This window comes from Bos grunniens, chromosome 13 (assembly GCF_055505025.1).
Source record: "Bos grunniens cultivar Pamir isolate PY7600 chromosome 13, Bosgru_T2T1.0, whole genome shotgun sequence".
Lineage (NCBI taxonomy): Eukaryota > Metazoa > Chordata > Mammalia > Artiodactyla > Bovidae > Bos > Bos grunniens.
In genome coordinates this window covers 51,052,359-51,065,113 of record NC_141177.1, presented here as the reverse complement: position 1 = coordinate 51,065,113, position 12,755 = coordinate 51,052,359, and the positions used below count along the sequence as shown (strand labels likewise).

The window sequence follows — 12,755 nt, the reverse complement described above, 5'->3', positions numbered from 1 at the left end:
TCTACAAAAGATACTCAGTTATTATTTGATGAGTGACTGAATCAATCAAAAAAGTATAAATCTCCCTCCATATCTGAAACCTGTTGAATAAAATACAAGAGACCAATCTAATGAAATGCTAGCCTTCCATTTTGGATGGGATAACAAATAAGACACTTGAAGTATTTACCCATAGGTGTACAAGAGGATGAGTCTGTTTTGTTTGTGTGTGTGTGACTTATTACAAACATCTTTTTGTTAATATGCCAACAGTGTTACAAGGTGGATAAAAATTATTAATCTTGTGCTCCTGACTGAATGCTGTTTGCATCCTCCCAAAATCTGAAATTGGGTCATGAGAGTGGAGCCCTCGAGAATGGGGTTAGTGCCCCTATAAAAGAAACCCGAGAGCTCCCTTCCCATCCCACGTTGAGAGGACACAGCTCTAAAGTGGTCACTCCAGGAAGTGGTCCTTCACCAGACACCAAATCTGCCAGCATCTTGGGTTTGGATTTTCCAACCTCCAGAACTGGGAGGAATAAATTTCTGTTGCTTAGAAGCCACCCAGTTTCTAGTATGTTGCTTCAACAGTGCAAACAGACTAACACCTTCTTTTTCAGGGAAGGCTGTGATAATGAGTCAGTGACCAATTCTTTAGTCAAATACAGAGGCTACTGTTAGGTCCAGAACTCAACTGTTGATTTGCCACTGTTCAGGAATTTTCTTTATGGATAACCTGAAAAAAAAATAGATAATTACTCAGTTCCCAAACTGAATTTGGAAATAACAGCATTTAACTTGCATTTTCCTGCTGATTTGATAATTAATCAAATATCTTTGTAAATGTACTTATTTTAAATACATTGGTCAGAATTTTTTATGTTATCGTAGTAACTGAGTAATTAAAGCAGGTGAAACATTTGCAGAGGGTATTAAATGTTTTATTTATAATTAGATTTAACTAATAAATTACAGATACTATAATTGGTAAGAATCCAAGTGAAAAATATTTCTTTCAAGACATAATTTGCTTTGCAGAGCACTGTTTGAAACATGATTAAGAATTACTCTTTCAGTTTTAAAACAAAAATTGAAAATATAAGACTTTTCCAAATGACACAAAATCTTCAGATTTACATCTTTTTTTCCCTTGATTTACTTCTTAAGTGTACTCAATGTTCTTATTTCACATGGGAGTTCCAGAAACCTAAGTCTTTAGCCATAACAAAAATCCTTTTTAGTCAGTTTTGGGGCCACATTTCAAAAGAGTTACTTTTTTAAAAATTCTGTATGTGATATTTACCAGAAAAATATGCAGACCTTGAGACAAGATTTTGCTTGTTTTTTTAAATAGCTAAATTTGCTTGTTTTAAATTGTTTATATGTATCAAAGGTAATTCAATCTAATAAGTGATATTTAATAATTTAATGAGTTAGCATTTTGAATAGTTAATTATATTTATAATATATGATAAATGTAATACTATATAAAAATAAAATACATTACATATTTTATATATAACATAACATGTTAAAATAAAACTCTTTAAAAAAAAATAGATAAAAAGCAGGACAGGATTTCTGTTCAGTTATCTTATTGTATATTAGAAATGAGGTTGAGGGGAGCATTCCATATCTACATCATATGACATAAGGAGAATAACTATGCCCCGTACTACTACTGACCCTAGGACCACATCTTCATTTGTTAAGCATGGACTGTGTGCCAGGCACTCTTTCTGGCATTATAGATATCTCTCCTTTAAGCCTCAATGCAGGTTTGAGGTAATTATTCTTACATGAGTACATGTAATGTACTAATGTTTGTAGGTTATTAATGAGGGGTTAATACCATCTATCTTTAGGGTTAGTATAAGGAGAATGACAAAATGCATTTGAGAATGTTTTCTAACAGTGAATCTCTATACAAATAGATCATTTTATTCCTGACAACTAATTTCAAAAGGAGACACACTCAAATTTGATCATATGTAATAGTGTTTGTTTAATTATCCAGTTATGTCCTATGTCAAGACATTGTTGACTTGGTAACTCAGAGCCTTAATTGTCAAACAGAATTCTTCTCAGAAATACATGTTAGATGTGAGTATATATACCTTCGTGTACAGAATGTACTGAATCATTGAATGCTAGGTATGGAAGGCTCCGTCTATGGCTTCCAGCTCAATTTCTTTATTTTACAGAAGTGGAACTTGAAACAATAAGAGGGTGGCTTATTTGTAGTCAGAAGTACATTCTGTCAAGTTCTGGGTGATAAAGCGCTGGTAACAAAGGAGAGAAAACTATGGAAAGGGGTTTGGAGAAACTGCTTCGGGGAAAAGGAGTTGGGAGAGAGAGAACAGGCTTTCCAGGCACAATATTGGAAAGGGTGCCCCAGCCTCAACCTTAATTCCTGAAGCCTTCCCTCCATTTGGCATCAAGGAATCCAGACAGCAGAGTCAGACGGGCTGGGATTCCAGGCTCTAACCAGGAGGATGGCTGGGTCATTGCATCACAGGTGCAGACCAGGTGTGCCTGAGTTCCAATACTACTCCCAAGAGTGACTTTAGTGTTGGCTCATCAGAGGACTGGGGAATCCAGGAACTGGAAGCTGGGGCTGCAAGATGGTCCTGGCCATTGTGCTGCCATTGTGAGGGCAGAGCTGAGCCCAGAATCCAGCGGTCCTGAGCCCTGCTCTGGCCTCCATGCTTCTGGATGCGTCAAGTCTGCCTTTGGCTCTAGTCGTCTTTCCTGGACCTCGCTTGTCTCTTTCTTCCATAAACACTTTTATTGCAAAAGATGAACAATATGATTGGTGTGATATATAACTGGAGTAATGAGAGGCTTGGGGACAATTTCACGTTTGCCCCCTATCACATAATGGGAATAGGGATTTCCCCATGCTAGCACATGACCCCCACCCACACTTGCCAGGCACCGAATGTCTACCAGGCACTTCTGGCACTGTGAGGATTTCCATTGCTTGGTGGCACTTGCTCTGATGTGATGTTTACAGAACACACAGCCACATCCAAGATCATTCAACAATTTGAATATATCTACTTCTTCACACAGTCTGTTCACCAATAACAAAATGTGTTTACCCTGCCTTCCAGTCTGGAGTATTGAAAGATCCTGGTCTTTGAAGCCTTCCTCCAACACTTACCTGCTGTGTTAACTTGAAGCAATTCCTTAACTTCTCTGAACTTCAGTTCTCATTACGGATGTAACAGTTTCTGCCTCACACGGTCGGTGTACATAGTTTCTGGCATGTAATGAAGAGTTCATAAATGATAGCTATTATTATATAGCTACTTCTGTTGATATCTTTTATCAGACCAGTTACAAGAAAATGAGTGAAACCTAAATTGAGTGCATTCAAAAGCAATAATAATAGCAACATTAGCAGTATTTGTCAAGCACTTTCTATATTTTGGGTGCTGTTTTATCAACAATTGCCTGTATTATTTAATCCTCACAACAACCTTTGCTACCAATTTAAAGGTAGTAAATCATTGTGTAGATACTGGTAAGTAAAGCAATTAAAAATTAAAAAAAATACTTGTAAATAGTTGGACTAGTTTCTGGCATATAGTAAGTGCTTTGTTGTTCCTGTTAAGTCACTAAGTCATGTCAGACTCTTTGTGATCCCATGGACTGTAGCCCACCAGGCTTCTCTGTCCATAGGATCTCCCAGGCAAGAATACTGGAGTAGGTAGCCATTTCCTTCTGCAGAGGACCTTCCCTACCCAGGGATCAAACCCCCATCCCCAGCATTGGCAGGTGGATTCTTTACCACTGTGTCTTCTTGTGGAAGACAAGAAGTGCTATAAATGCTTATTAAAATGTAAAAGGGGAAATACCATTCTTTCCCCCATTTCTCAGATAGAGATACTGACTCCCAGAAATGAAATGACTTGGCCAAAGTCACAATGCTAGAGAGGAAGAAAACCGAGATCCACGCTCTGGTGGGGTTCCTGCAGGCCTCGCATGAAGAGTGTGACAAACAGTTCTAGTATTTCTGGCAGCACGGAAAGCTGGCCCACGATGGAGATGAAGAGAGCAATTCACCCACCAAGTTATCCTGCGTGTTAGCTTTCTCCCTCATTTCTTCAGATACTGACTTCTTCCAACCCCCTCACTTCCAGGGCTCGCTCTGTTCATCCACTTGGGTGGTCCTTTGTCTCTCTGGAGAGCAACTGAACTACACCAATCTCTTTCTGATCCCACAGGGGACCTTGAAAAGTCACCGTTCTTTCTCAAGAGCTTTCCTGTTTCAAATAACCCCATTTTCATCCACATTGTACATAGCAGGTCAACCCAGATCAGAAATCTACCTGCCATCCCCCCACCACCTTTGTGATTTTTTCCTAGAACGTTCCTAATCCCCTCTCTGCACAAATCAATACATCATTTTCCCAGAGTCTCAAGAAATGGATTCCTGGAAATGTGCATGTGTGTTACTTAATCACGCAGCTGCAGCATGGGGATACAGGTAAACTTCTCTCTGCTCGTGTCCAGACAGCCAGGAATGTGATGGGATGCACGCCTCTTCTTGCTCCATGGTTTACCTTTTCTCCAGAGTAACCTCTGCCACACGTCTCTGCACAGAAAGCCTCGTCCATCTCAGAAGGCTGTGGCTTGATCTCAATGATAAGAACATCCCTGTCACTGGAATCCACGGCTCACAGGGCCTGCTTTGCTTCTCAAGGATGCTAAGTTCTTAAACCCAGGCAAGATGAAGAACATATTGTGCATCCCTTGGGGACTATTTAAAACGTACAATATAAATATTTCTGCTTTGAATGGACTTAACTTAGCAAGCCTGGGTCTGGTTTGTGTCCTTCTAGTCATCACACCGACGGGGTGTGTGCCAGCCCTTCATTTAGCTGAGCCGAGTGGAGCTGGCAAAGAGCCGTCAGCACCCGAGTGCCCCTCGAGGGGTGCCAAGTCGCCCTTGATCACATAATGCCTTTCAGATAAAGTTAGCTCCGCAGGAGGCCCTGCCTCATGCTAGTGCTTTCTGGTGACAGATCCCCCGGCTCCGGGTCTCCCGTGGCAATGAAATCCAAAGGGAAAGTCAGGGAGACTTTCCTGGTGGTCCCACGGTTAACACTTTGCCTTCCAATACACAGTGTACAGGTTCAATCCCTGATCAGGGAGCAAAGATCCTGCATGCCTTGCAGCTAAAAATCCAGAGCATAAAAAAGCAACAGAAGCAATATTGTAACAAATTCATTAAAGCCTTAAGAAAAGAAAGAGGCCCCATGAAACCTCACCCCCAAAATAAATAAAAGTTAAAAAGAGAAAGGGAGAGTCAGCCAGCCAGGGGTGACAGTGGGGTGCTGGGCCTGAGACGCATGGCCTTTGCTTTGTCAGAGTCGACCCCAAACCACTGCCTTCCTTCCCACCCTTTTCCCCTTACCAGGGTGTCCTGAAATTTTTCTGAATATAACGGAAAAACTTAAGAACAGCCACATCTTTCTCCTGGCATCCTCCCACTTTGCCAGGCTTAATGGCTGCATGTCAAATAGGAGTCAATACAAGTTGAGTCTCACACAGTGTTCAGAAATTTAGCCTGGCCCCTTTATCCTGCCTTAATGTGGGACCCAAGCCTTGTTGAGGACTAGGGAGCAGGCAGTGTGTGGGCTTTCCTGAGTCTTGTAGAACTGTGCTTAGTCAATTCAGTCGTGTCCGACTGTTTGCGATCCCATGAACTGTAGCCCGCCAGGCTCCTCTGTCCATGGGGATTCTCCAGGCAAGAATACTGGAGTAGGTTGCCATGCCCTCCTCCAGGGGATCTTCCCAACCCAGGGACTGAGCCCAGGTCTCCCACATTGCAGGCAGTTTCTTTACCATCTGAGCCACCAGGGAAGCCCCAGGTAGGGCTGAATGATGTCTATTTTTTGTGTATGTTCTATTTGCAGGTCTTTTTTGGTTCTGAGAAACATTAAACAATAAAAGAAGCCTCACTGGGTGCAGGAAACATCTGTCTTTGTGAAGCCAGGGGATACTAAGTACTCCAGGGACAGTACTAAGTGGGAAAGTGGCTCAGATGCCTTCCTTCAAACAAAACCTCCTGAGGAAGTCCCACCTTCAGAGGGATTTTTCTGGCTCAAGGAGGGTGTTGTGTCAACTTAAAAAATATTCACAACCTCAAAGTTGAGAGCTTTTTTTTTTTTTTGGTGGGAATTTTTAGGACTTCAAACCCAGAAGACAGTATCTCAAATAACCTGAGAGAACTCCGAGGAGGTGGAGGGAGCCAGGTTATATAGAAGTTTTATAACAAAGTGGGCAGGAAATCTGAACATCAAAAGTCTATTGTTAATGAAAGAAAACCAGTTATCTCAAGTTAAGAAATTCCGGCTTTTCTCTGTATGTAAAGATGCAAGAATCTGGGCTCGCTGAAATCATTTCTTTGATATTTACCTCAGCTATCTGGGGCCAGTATCCTGTTTTCAGATTCTGAGCTTCCTTTCTTCAGGGCTCACGGTAGGGATTGGGTGCAGTCTGAGGGCAGGTATTCTTCCTGAATTCCCTCAGATTTCACCAGCTCACCATTGTGGTGGCTGCAATTGCTGATGGCTGTGACATCCTTGTTTATTGATATGGCAGGAAATATTCCACTTCTCAAATGGAACACTATGAACAGCACCCCCGGGAAACACCTGAGGCTTTGAGGAGCAGAGCTAGGGAAGCCTCTGGATATAAAGGGAACACACAACCTGGGGTTCTGGCTCCAGTTCTGCTGTAACCCGCTTGAATGGTAGCAAGCCAGTCATTTCACACTTTTTTTAAAAGTCGTTCAATTGTGTCTGACTCTTTGCAACCCCATGGACTATATATAGTCCATGGAATTCTACAGGCCAGAATACTGGAGTGGGTAGCCTTTCCCTTCTCCAGGGGATCTTCCCAACTCAGGAATCAAATCCAGGTCTTCCACACTGCAGGTGGATTCTTTACCAGCTGAGCCACAAGGGAAGCCCAAGAATACTAGAGTGGGTAGCCTATCCCTTCTCCAGAGGATCTTCCTGACCCAGGAATCAAACTGGGATCTCCTACATTGTAGGTAAGATTCTTTACCAACTGAGCTATCAGGGAAGCCCATTTAACACTTAGGTGTTTATTCTCTCTTCTGTCAGTGAATGTTCAGATGAGAATAGTGTGTGGTGATCATTTCATTCTCACAGCACTTCCTGCTTGACTCAGTTTGCAGAGGAGTATCAGGGGTTGTAACCAGAATTCCACTCATTATTTTTCTTCTTCTCCTCCCAGCTCCCACATCATTTTGGATCAGCCAGAGAAGAGATGCTACCTGGGGTCTCCTTGCATCCCCAGAATCTTGGTGCAAAGTTCTATGTATTGGGTACTTTATAGCCAACAAAAATTTCTTCCTCACAGTTTTGGAGTCTGAATGTCCAAGGTCAAGACACGAGTACAGTTGGCTTCTAATGAGGGCCCTCTTACTGATTCCTGATAATACATGACCTTCTCACTGTGTCCTCACAGGGCAGAAGGGGAAATGGAGCTCTCTGAGGTCTCTTTAGCAAGGGCACTAATCGCATTCATGAAGGCTCCACCCTAATGACCCAATTACATCCCCAAAGCCCTGTCTCCTAATACCATCTCCTTAGGGGTTAGGTTTTCAACATACAAATTTGGTGGGTTTGTAAATATTCAATCTATAACATCCAATCCCTCCATATACTGCAAATCAGCCAACCTCAGACACGTCCTGTCTCTTGCCCACTTGGGGGTCTTCTATAGCTTATTTTCTCCTGCTCTAAACTTCCTTTATTTTTCTTTTTGCCTTTCCATTTAACAGAAAAAAAACAAGCAGTTATGTGTACAAGGCACTGTGATGTCTCAGATGATTTGTAAGAACTGGCTGAAGAAGCTGGTGTCCAAGGCTGTGGACACAGGTAAGGTGGGGGATGTCACCACCCCCAATCTCTGCACAAGGCTGGTGTCTCTGGAATATCAGAAGCCTTGTTCCTGGCCTAAGGTCTTCATTTACTCCAGGCTCCCACCTCACTGGGGATCTCTGGTTCCCAGGCTCCTCATATAAAATAAGGAGACTTAGTTTGCTGATTACCACGACGCCTGTTAATTCTAACCTCCTTGGAAGATGCCACCCCATATACTTCTTAAAATAGGCTTGGGCTGGAGCTGATCAGAATAGCAACAAAGCAAAGCAGAATTTCAAGGAATGAAGTTCAAAGGTCTTGCACCCTGATGTCTTTGGTGTTGCTTGCCTAATAAAATAAAACAAAACATCACAAGTAAGATATTTTACTGTTGATGAGGAAGAATGTCCATGGCTTCTTTTTTGCATTAGATAGCACCACAAATGCAACACAATTTCAGATTGTTTGGAACTTTTTATTTTATGAAAGTCACCCACAATCACAGGACCCCTACATTACAGCCATTATTCTCGGTTTTTCTGTTTGACAGTTATCTTGGCTATAAGATTATCTCAAAGTTGGTTTATGCATTTTTTCATGGACATCTCATCGTGAACATCTTTGGTGCTAATAAGAGTACAGGCTTTGGGATCAGATAGCCCCTTTTAAAAAATATTTATTATTTATTTATTTGGCTGCATTGACTGTTAGTTGTGGCTTATGGAATCTTTTGTTGCAACATATGGGGTCTAGTTTCATTCAGATCAGATCAGTCACTCAGTCGTGTCTGACTCTTTGCGACCCCATGAATCGCAGCACACCAGGCCTCCCTGTCCATCACCAATTCCCAGAGTTCACTGAGACTCACGTCCATCGAGTCAGTGATGCCATCCAGCCATCTCATCCTCTGTCGTCCCCTTCTCCTCCTGCCCCCAATCCCTCCCAGCATCAGAGTCTTTTCCAATGAGTCAACTCTTTGCATGAGGTGGCCAAAGTACTGGAGTTTCAGCTTTAGCATCATTCTAGATTCATTACCAGGGATCAAACCCCAGCCCCCTGCATTGGGAGCATGGAGTCTTACCACGGGACCACCAGGGAAGGCCCAGTTAGCCACATTCTATATGTATAACTCTAGATAGTGTCTAAACCATCAGTTTCCCCATCTGTAAAATAGTACAACGACTAGGATTAATGTGAACACATGTGGCACAGAGTTTGACATGTAGACAATATCAGTTCTGCCCTGCCTCCTTCTGAATATCCCAGACAGCTATTATTTGTGGTCTTTCCTATCTGACTAACCAAAAGGGATTATGAATCTAGTTCTATGTTTTGTTTTGCCAAAATTATTTTGGTGTGTAATGTTGAGCCAATCCAGCATTTATCTTTTGAACTTCCCTTTTGAGAGACACTGTGCATTTTCCTGTGTAGTGTATAAAAAGCATGATCCTAGTTCTCGAGGAACCTATCACCTATAAAGGGAGATTAAAGCTAATCTGCAAATAGCTGTGATGCAGCTGTAATACAAGGTATGTTGAGAGATATAGGAGGCACCCAGATTGCGATGACTCCAAAGTAGGAAGAGGGAACTTCCTGCCAGTGACAGTTCCAGTTCTGCCCCTTTAAATGCACCCACCTGTCGGCAGACACCCCATTCTCTTGGCTCCTGTTCTGTGCTTATCATATCCTCTGGTTTCTCCGCCTTGTTTAATGCTTTGCTCTCCTGCCTCTCCATTTAACTTCTTGACCATTTTTTCTTAAACCATTTTTCTCATGTCTGCCTTTGTGATATCATGGCCCCCTGACTTCATATATTGTTTATACAGTAGAGTTCACACTCTACTACTCTGTCCAGAGCTCCAGGAAACTCACCTAGCTAGTTTTGCTCAGGTCTTCGCTGGTAGCTCAGCAGTAAAGAATTTGCCTGCAGTGCAGTAGATGCAAGAGACACAAGTTCAAGTTCTGGGTGGGGAAGATCCCCTGGAGAAGGAAATGGCAACCCACTCCAGTATTCTTGCCTGGAAAATTCCATAGACAGAAGAGCCTGGTGGGCTACAGTCCATGGGGTCGTATAGAGTCAGACGTGACTGAGCACACACACACACACACACACACACACACAGCCCTGCCCTATTCGTTAGCCACACCCTGATTCACTAGCTCCACCCTGATTTATTAACCACTCCTTAATTCATTGGCCATGCCCTGATTCACTAGCCATGCCCTGATTCTTCCCCATCCTTTACTCAGGAAGGACGTTTTTGGTACAGGAGAGACTTGATCTGTTCCTTTAAGAGCAGATGATTTTTCAAAAGATAGAAGAGATTTCTAAATGCTGAAAATGAGCTACACAAAGTGCAAATACAGGAAATTGTCCCATCTCTGGGGATTGCTGAGTAATGGGGCTGGAACACAGGTCAGAGAATGGAGATATGGAAGAATTCTGAATGGATAAATTTAGGTAAAATTGTGGAGGTCTCAGACATCTCATTTAATAGTTTTAAACTTCATCTGGTAGTATGGAGCTACTAGAGATTTCTTATCTAAATATGTTTTAAGATTTCTCGACAAAGTCTTTGCAGCTTGAGAAGGGATATGATCTCATTTCTGGGTGTACCATGCTTCCTTGGGGCCCCTCTATGACCCACAATTATTCCAGTATCACCTGGTGGCGCTTGCTTCAGCCTCAGCTATGCTTTTTCCTTTCTGACCTGGACCTTCTCTGATGCTGCACCTGGAATGGGAAGGAAGGGCCCTCACAAGTATTCCATCCTGCCAGCCCCAACATGCAAACAGGTTAACCCATGCAGCAACCTTTACCCCATGGGGAGGCAGGTGGGTGATAAATGTTACCCTCTGGGGCACATTATCCACAGCTCTTAGGAGAATCCCACATGGCTGAGCTCAGAATGTACCATGGAAACGTTGCTCTTGTTTTCTGTTTTCTTCCTCTGCCTTATTCCCCTCCTATTTCCTGGGATCTCTTCCCAAAATAAATACCTTTGAGAAATGCCTTATCTCAAGGTCTGTTTTTTTTCCTCCGAAAGCTGGGCTAATACCTGTGGGACTTGTGTCTCTGCCCTGGAGCAAGGATGAGAATAAGATTTCAAACTACATTTCAAATCCATTAGCCTATAGGGGATTTTGTTTTTTGGTTTTTACCCATATTCTTTTTTTTGTTTGTTATTATAAAATATATTTAACATAAAAGTTGCTATTTTAACCATTTCTAAGTGTCAAGTCAGTGGCATTACTTACGTGCACAGTATTATTCTAGTATGATCACTTAAACTTCAAACTTCTTTCATTACCCCTACAGAAATTCTTTAGCCAGCAAGCAAGAACGTCCTTCCAGCCTGGGTAACCTCTCATCTACTTTATGGCTCTGAATTCTTCTGTTCTAGAGATTGCATATACTAATACAATATTTATCCTTTTATGTCTGGCTTATTTGACTCAGCATAACATTTTTAAGATTCATCCAAATTGTATCATGTATTAGAACTTCACTCCTTTTCATGGAGTATATTTTCATGGACATGGAGTATATATTTTATGTCTTTTTCATGGACAATATTTCCTTGTTTGGATATACCATATTTTGTTTTCACATTCATCCATCAATGGACACTTGGATTACTTCCACATTTTGATTCTTGTGAATAATGCTGCAGTGAATATTCTCATACAAGGATCTGTTCAAATCCTTTTGGGGGGGTATGTACTCAGGAAGGAAATTGCTAAGTCATATGGTGATACTGTATTTAACTTTTTGAGGAATTGACAACATGCTTTCAACAGCCATTGTGCCATTTTACATTCCCACCAGCAGTGTAAGAGGGTTCCAGTTTCTCCACATCCTCACCAACACATTGTTTTTCATTTTAAAATTTTATTATTATTTCCATCCTGGTGGGTGTAAATGGCATCTCATTGTGGGTTTTGTTGTTTTTGTTTTGTTGTTTGGTTGCACTGGGTCTTTGTTGCTGTGCAGCCTTTCTCTAGCTGCAGAAAGCAGAGGCTGCTCTCTGGTTGTGGTGCCTGGGCTTCCCCTTGTGGTGGCTTCTGTTGTTGTGGCGCACGGCTCTCGGCACACGGGCTCAGTACTTGTGGCTCAAGAGTGTGCACTGCAGCACGCAGGTTTCAGGATTCATGGCACTCGGGCTCAGTAGTTATGACACAAGGCTTAGTTGCTCTGCAGCCTGTGGAATCTCCTCACACCAGGGGTTGACCCTGTGTCCCCTGCATTGGCAGGCAGATTCCTATCCACTGTACCACCTGGGGAGTCCTCATTGTGGTTTTGATGTCCATTTGCTTAAGGAGGAAGGACTCTGAGAGCATCCTGTCATGTGCTTATGGGTCATTTGTATATTTTCTTTGTAGAAATATCAATTCAAATCTTTTGTCTTTGAAACAAGTTGGGTGGTTTGTGTTTTTCTTGTTGAAAATTAGTCTCTTTATATATTCTAGACGTATGGTGAGGTATACCAGAGATTCAGTTTGCAAACATTTGCTCCCATTCTGTCCATTGTCTTTTTACTTTCTTGATAAAGTCCTATGCACAAAACTTTTTAATGTTACTGAAGTTCAATTTACCTAGTTTATCTTTAGTTGCTTGTGTTTTTTTGGTGTTATATCTAAAAATCCATTGGCAACTCCAAGATTATGAGAATGTACCCTTGTGGATTCTTGAACTATTTTTTTTGAAGACTTATGCCTCAGGCACTTTGCATATTGAATGTTGTTTAATTCTTGCAGCAAATCTACGTGGTAATATTGTCCTCTTTTGATTGATTGGGACATTTCAACTCAAAACAGCAATTTGACCAAGATTGTGCAACTGTCAAAATAATAGAAGAAGGATTTGAA

General features: G+C 41.9%; 1 long non-coding RNA gene across 3 annotated transcripts in view; it reads left to right on the top strand.

Annotated features, from left to right (window-relative positions):
- The window catches only part of LOC147360977 (uncharacterized), a 40,509-nt gene that overhangs the window by 15,917 nt on the left and 11,837 nt on the right, over positions 1 to 12,755 (top strand). Inside the window, exons 2-4 of one of the 3 annotated variants that reach the window (XR_015138774.1) lie at positions 3,096 to 3,227; positions 6,930 to 7,048; positions 7,805 to 7,901. This is a non-coding gene — a long non-coding RNA (uncharacterized LOC147360977). The remainder of the gene's footprint in view (positions 1 to 3,095; positions 3,228 to 6,929; positions 7,049 to 7,804; positions 7,902 to 12,755) is intronic. The other 2 variants (XR_015138773.1, XR_015138772.1) reach the window with 2 other exon arrangements.